Source organism: Tupaia chinensis, unplaced genomic scaffold (genome assembly GCF_000334495.1).
Source record: "Tupaia chinensis unplaced genomic scaffold, TupChi_1.0 Scaffold000159_1, whole genome shotgun sequence".
NCBI classification, from domain to species: Eukaryota; Metazoa; Chordata; class Mammalia; order Scandentia; family Tupaiidae; genus Tupaia; species Tupaia belangeri.
In genome coordinates this window covers 8,564,012-8,570,565 of record NW_006159630.1, presented here as the reverse complement: position 1 = coordinate 8,570,565, position 6,554 = coordinate 8,564,012, and the positions used below count along the sequence as shown (strand labels likewise).

Below are 6,554 nucleotides of genomic sequence, written 5' to 3'. Positions count from 1 at the left end.
GGAGTACGGGCCTGCGTCGGGAGCCACCGTTGACAGGATGACAAGGGTGTTCTCCAGCGTGATGGCTCTGGGAAGAGGAAAGCATTCCTCTGACAGCAGCCTGAGGGCCCCTGCGGCTCAGGGAGTGGGAGTGGGGGCTGAGGCAGTGGTGTGGCGGGACCTCCCTGTCCCCAGCTGCCTCCCAGAGCCCCTCCACCCAGCTCTCCAGCCACGGAGCCCTGACCCGGGCCCAGAGCCCAGCCACATTTAGTTTGCAGAGAATCCCAACATCAGGCCCGTCAGACCCAGCACAGCGCCCTCATGGCTAGAAGGTGATCTTGCCCGCTTGAAGCCCCCCCGGCCCCCTGCCAAGCCTGGGCTTGGGCCGTCCTGAGCCTCCTGGAGTCCTGCCCTTTCCCAAGTCACTGCATCCATGGCTGTTGGTACCCCTTCATGGCGAGTGTCTGGACTCTGAAGAAATGCTCATGGAATGAATGAGTGAAGGGCAAATGAATATTGCGTGATAATGAACTTAGAAATGAGCAGGACCAGGACCAGCAGTTAGTGTAATGGCTATGTTGCTAGACACCCATGTAGTCGACTGCGGTTAGAGTCCCAGACCCAGTGGCACGTGTGCGTGCGTGCCCAGGATCCTGAGAGGAGAATGGAGAAGGGACTGCGGTGTGGCCATCCCCCCTGGGTGGGGGGGTGATTTCTTGCTTTCCGTTTCTCTATCTCTCTCTGTCTTCTGGTGAGCACATGCACCCTATAGCAAAAACCTCTCAAAAAAAAAAAAGAAAGAAAAGAAAGAGCAGGACCCTCCCAGAATCGGTGGCTTAACCCTAACTCTAAATTTGTTGAGGGCACAGGTGTCCTGTGACATAGATGTCTCTTCTGGGTGTCAAAGGTCCCTCTCTGGACATTGGTTTCTACCTTTGTGAAGCTTGTCAACAGAGTGGGACCAGCAGGGCTGGTTAGGAGAAGGGGGCAGGCTGTGGTGTGGGGCAGAGGTGGGTGTATGCCCCTCGGCCAGGTCCCTTCACTGGGTTCCTGTCATGCAGCCTCCTGAAGGCCAGGTGTCCAGGCAGGAAGAGGGGCCCACCCAAGCAGGAAGCTGGGTCCCCGTTACGCGCGGGTGGAATGGCACCAGGGCCATCGGCTGCCCTGCCCTGCCAGGCTCTGCCAGCTCCTTTTACCCATTCTCCCGATGACAAACAAAACCATTAGTTTGTCAAGTCTATCTCCGGATTTTAATGTGATGTGCCCGAGACAGCTGTTAAACATCCTTAATGTTAGTTTAACAAGGACAAATCCAGTTGAATTCTTTTCAAATTTTCCCATTAGGTGAATGTTACAGAGTTTTAAACAGGCTCTCAAATAAACATCCCCGCTAATGCTTCTCTGGCCCGGCTCTCCCCAGCTTGGGTGCGCTGGCTCCCCCACCTCTCGCCGGGGTGCTTCACATCTGACACTCACTCCGGAAGGGGCAGGGCGGGCCCAGACCCTCAATTCCCAGGACTCCTAATGATGTCATTTTTTTTTGTTTTTTCCTGGAGAGCTCTTTTAACTTCCAGCTAATGAGGTGGTCACAGGTAGGACCAGGTTCCAGCTAAAGTATGTTAAGAGCGGCAAAATAGCATAGGGGTGGGCATCACCTGCCGTGGGGTGGCTGAGAGCCAGGACAGGGAATGCTGGGCTATGGGTCTCTTCCACACCTGGCTTTGGTGGCGGCAGGGGTGGGTTATGGGATGGCACTCAGGCCTTGGCCTTTACAGAACATGACTTCTCCTTGCTGGGCCTGTTTCCTCCTCCGTGCAAGGGGTGGAGGCAGATGGGCTTTCTCCCAGCTCCGAGGCCGAGGGGTTTGATGTGCTGCTGTTGCATCTGCCCTTTCCCACGTGGTCCGAGGCAGGCTGCAGCCCACTGCCTGTCTCTGTCCTCTCTCTGACAGCCCTCTGTGGGCACAGGGTCCAGCTTCAGGACCCAGAGAGCCCATGAACAGTGGTGCCACTGCCACGCCCAGAGGGGTCAGGTCTCAGGAGCCCTTTAGTCTGCTTGGTCTCCGTTATGACCCACCCTTCTAGGTCAGTGGTTCTCAACCAGGAGTGGCTTCACCCTGCAGAGGACATCGAACTGTGTCTGGACAACTCATGGCTGCCAGAGCTTGGGGTGCTACTGGCAAGTGGTGGTAGAGGCCAGTGATCCTAGAAGCAAGCACCCTGCAAGGCATGGGACAAGCCCCCATGAGGAAGGACCATCAGGCACAAAGGTCCACAGTGTGTGGGGAGGACAGCCTGTCCCAGGGGGCGTGGTGCACAGAGCTGGCAGAGACGGCCACTTGCCTGCATCAGACTCTCCTTCTATGGAGAGCTGCAGTTGCTGGGAAGTTGGGTCGTGCTTCGTGGCTCAGCTTGTGTCCAGGTGGGGCAGGGAGGCTGAGCTACTGGGGAGTGAGAATGGGATGGGCATTACCTCTAGGGTGAGGGCGTGAGAGCGTCCTGCATGGTCCTCTGTCCCGTCCTGCCCCCTCCGCCAGAGCAGAATGACTTGAAGGTGGTGCTGATGGTGCTTTCCTGCCCTCAGGGTCCCTGAATGACTCTGGAGGGGAGCATCCCCCCATCCTTTATCCACTTTGTAACTTCAAATGCATAATATATCAACTTCTCAGGTACGTCCCTGAGATGTGGAGGACCTATTTGTTACTGCAGCTAGCATTGCCTTAACTCCTGCTTGAAGGGCAGCACAGGGTCTGGACTTGCCTCTGACCCCGGCAGGTGGTGAAGGAAGGTCCCTGGGTATACTGCCCTCTGCCTGATAACTATCCCCTGGACAGATGGTCACGGCACGACACCGCACCTCACTCTGAAGGGATGCAGTTGCTCCTGGCTCTCAGGAAGCAGCCATGCTGGAAGAAGCTGGAGGAAGAATTCCTAGGGGCATGGACAGCAGGGCTCAGCTCTCGGCAAAGGCTGGGTTCGGTTTTTCAGCCATTCCACTGGGTTATTTACTAGGCCTTTTCCTTTCCCACTCCTCTGATTGGCTCACCCCACCCCACTCTCCATCCACTACTCCTATCAAGCCAGCCCTGCTTCTCAGTGCCACAGGGCCCCAATTGGTAATTTAATTAAGAATAAAATAAATCACCCAGAACGTGCCTGAAGGCCCCAGCTCACATCTCTGTTAGGAATCTTGTCTCCTTCTCAATGATGAGCACCAGGGCACGGGCGTGCTTCTGCTCCACCCTGGCAGTGAGAGGACCCTCTGCAGAGAGCCATGCCTCCATGCCCCGTGCACCCGCCTGGCTGATAGTGCTCATCAGATATGTACCTCTAACATGCAGACACTAGAGAATTTGCTTCCAGCGACCCTTCCTGCTTGGTTCTGAATATTAATCTGCTGTAGTTGTTGAGATAAAAATTACTACAGGGTCCTAGCATGTGTCTGGTAGGAGCATTGCAAGGGTGGGTAGAAGATGGGGTATGTGTGTAGGTTAGGGTTCTGTTGTGGTACCAGAGGGTGTTGGCAATGAAAAGAGGGCTAGGATGAAGGCCGGAAATGAGAAAAGAAGGCAGAGAGGTGCTGGGAAAGGGATGGTGGGAGGGAGGTTGCAAATGGAGCAGATAAATTCCCACATGCCACCTCTTGCAGCCATGGCAGACATTACTAATGGATCAGGATGCTCTTTCCCCCAAGTCTAGATGAGGTTGCAGAAAGGTTTCATCTACCACAGCAAATGGAGCAGATAAATTCCAACATGCCACCTCTTGCAGCCATGGCAGACATTACTAATGGATCAGGATGCTCTTTCCCCCAAGTCTAGATAGAGTCTCAGAGTCCCTCTTAACACAGTGTTACAAATGGCCACTACCAAAAGATTGGCTTGCATTAGTGCAGGTGAGATAGCCTCAGAGTGGGATTAGGATGGGGCTGGGACTCATCTACCTGTCATAGTGCCTGTGTGGTCGAGTATTCCCCTTTTACAGCGTAGGCTCAATATTCATGTGCTATGGTTTGTATGTCCCCAAGAATTCATGTGTTGAGATTTAGTTGTGATGGAATAAAGAGAATGAAAACTTAGGCCAACTATGGTGTTGAAACATGGGGCCTTTAGGAGATTAGGTAAAGATTATTAGAGTAGGGCCCCCTTCACTGGGTCCTGGTGCTTCTATAAGGAGAGGGAAGGAGACCAGAAAAGAGATTTGTGGGCACAGACACATGAGTTCCTGCACCCCCATTGTGCTGTGAGGTAGCCAGAGATCCTCACCAGATGCAGCCCCTGGACCTTGGGCCTTCAAACCATGCATGAGCTGAGTAAACCACTATTTTAATAAACAACGCAGCCTCAGGTATTTTCTGTTATTAGCAACAGAATGTTACCCATTCTCTGCTGGCTTTATCGAACCTTAGCTGGGCCTAAGGATGCATGCTCTGACTGTATTTCTGAGTTCTGCCATGTCCTTGTTTTGGCAGATGGAATATTAGCAGAGACTTGTCAATTGTGTGCTTCTGTTTCTCTCTTGCTTCTCTTGCAGCTGCCAAGTGAACAGACTAGAGATGACCAGGGGGAGGATGAGATGTGAACAGAGCCTCGTTACTTCAGTCATCTACCATGAGGCCGTTCTAGATCAGCCAGTAACCAACAAGCCCCAGACTGGGGAGAGCACCCAGCTAAGAGTAGAAGAACCACCCTTCCAAGCCCTACCTAAGTCACCAACCTGGAGAAAAAAGAAAATAGACACTTATTATTGGGATATTTTGTTACGCAGCATTTTTGTGGCTGTGGATAACTGATACATGTGGGGGACAGTGGTTCTCAGCCCTGGCTGCACATTAGAATCACCTGGGGAATCTATAAAACATTCTGATACCCAAATTACACCACCTTTCAATTGCATCAGAGTGTCTTAGTATAGAACCCAAGGACCAATACATTTCAAAACTCCCAAAGGATTTCAACAGGTGGCCAGGTTGAGAATCATCGCAGCAAGACTAGTTCTCCATAAATAGAACCGACTCATCATGTCTGTATGCATGTTCCCAGGTATTTTTTATATGAGACAAGAATGCGAGGCCTTGGCACCAGGGTTGGCAGCAGCAGTTGGAGACTTGGCAAAGTAACTAAGCTTTGAGGAGCTTCACTTTATTCTATAGAAGGGGGATACAACAGCCACGGGGTGATGTTGTGAGGGCTACTCATCCAAAGCTATTTCTTTTTTTTTTTGAGGCTTTTGCTATAGGGCCTGTGCGCTTGCCAGAAAGCCAGAGAGAGACAGAGAGACAGAAAGTGAGAAATCTCCCCCCGAGGGGTTGGCCACACCACAATCCCTTCTCCTCCATTCTCCTCTCGGGATCTCGGGCACGCACGCACACGCGCCTGGCGTGAGTTTAAGCCACCGGGTCCAGGACTCAAACCGCGGTCAGCTACATGGGAGTTCAGTGACATAGCCATTATGCTAACTGCTGGTCCCTCAAAGCTACTTTTTAAGCAAGTGCTCTGGTAGGAAAGAGAACAAGATGGAGAGTGTGTCCTTCCTCAGGGAGCACGGTTGCCCAGGAGGAGCGGAGAGGCCTGCCGGGTGCTTAACACAGTTCGGGGACATGGCACCACACCATAGCCGACAGCAGTATTACTACTGTGATGTCATCTGTTTTATTGTCATTGTGTTTCTCTCAGTAGACTTAATGTTCCCTGAAGGCAATAACTGTCCACCTATCCTCCGCCCCTACAGAGCCCAGGACGGGCTCCATCCAGTCCACAGGAACAACTGGATTTCTGGAAGCCCAGGAGAACCGGAGTCTGAGAGGGGAGAGCTCAGGCTGATTCCAGGCTGTGGAGAGGGAGATAGGAGGGCCAGGAGGGCCAGTGCGCCTGGGAGGAAAGGCCCTGCTGTCGCTTCTGTGGAAGGGTGGGGTGCTGGCCCCTTCCCTCCTGCCCACAAGCCAGGCCGACGCCCACTCTCCAGGGCACACAGAAGGATCCTTGTGAACGCTGAAAGGGCTGTGTGTGCCTCTCGCCCCCAGGCCTCCCCCGGCCACACCTCTTCCTCACAGCCAAGACATACACCGCCCTGGCACACCAGGGACAACCAGACACACCCACACAGCGGAAACGCCAGGGGCTGCCCAGCTGCGGGCTGGAGTCCTGGGCTGTCACCATGGTGACGGCACCTTTGTATGGAGCCTGCTGGGTTTTGTAAAGCGGTCTGGGAGACAGACTTATTCCCCTGCTCAGAGTAGGGCAACAGCCTGGGATTCCCCAGCAAGAGGACGGGGCTCTGGTTCCGTGGTCCCAAGCCCTCGCACTCACATGCCAGCTACGCCCCTCATAAAGCAACTTCCCGTCACCATCCCGGGAGGTCCCCTGTCTGGTGGGGTTCAGAGGGCTGAGCGAGGTTTCTGCAGAAGGCCCTCCCCAGCACATCTGGCCCCAGGCCTCTCCCTGGTTCCCCAGAGTGGGTGCTCACATGCGGCTGCTGGGTGGGATCTTGCGGCCTTCCCGGAACCACGTCACCTGCGGGCGGGGGAAGCTGGCGATGCGTGGGGCTCGGATGGCCGCTGCCTCTCCGTGGGGCACG

General features: G+C 54.1%; 1 protein-coding gene across 1 annotated transcript in view; it reads right to left on the bottom strand.

Moving 5' to 3' along the window:
* Window positions 1-6,554, bottom strand: part of SDK2 (sidekick cell adhesion molecule 2) — a 131,090-nt gene that overhangs the window by 108,670 nt on the left and 15,866 nt on the right.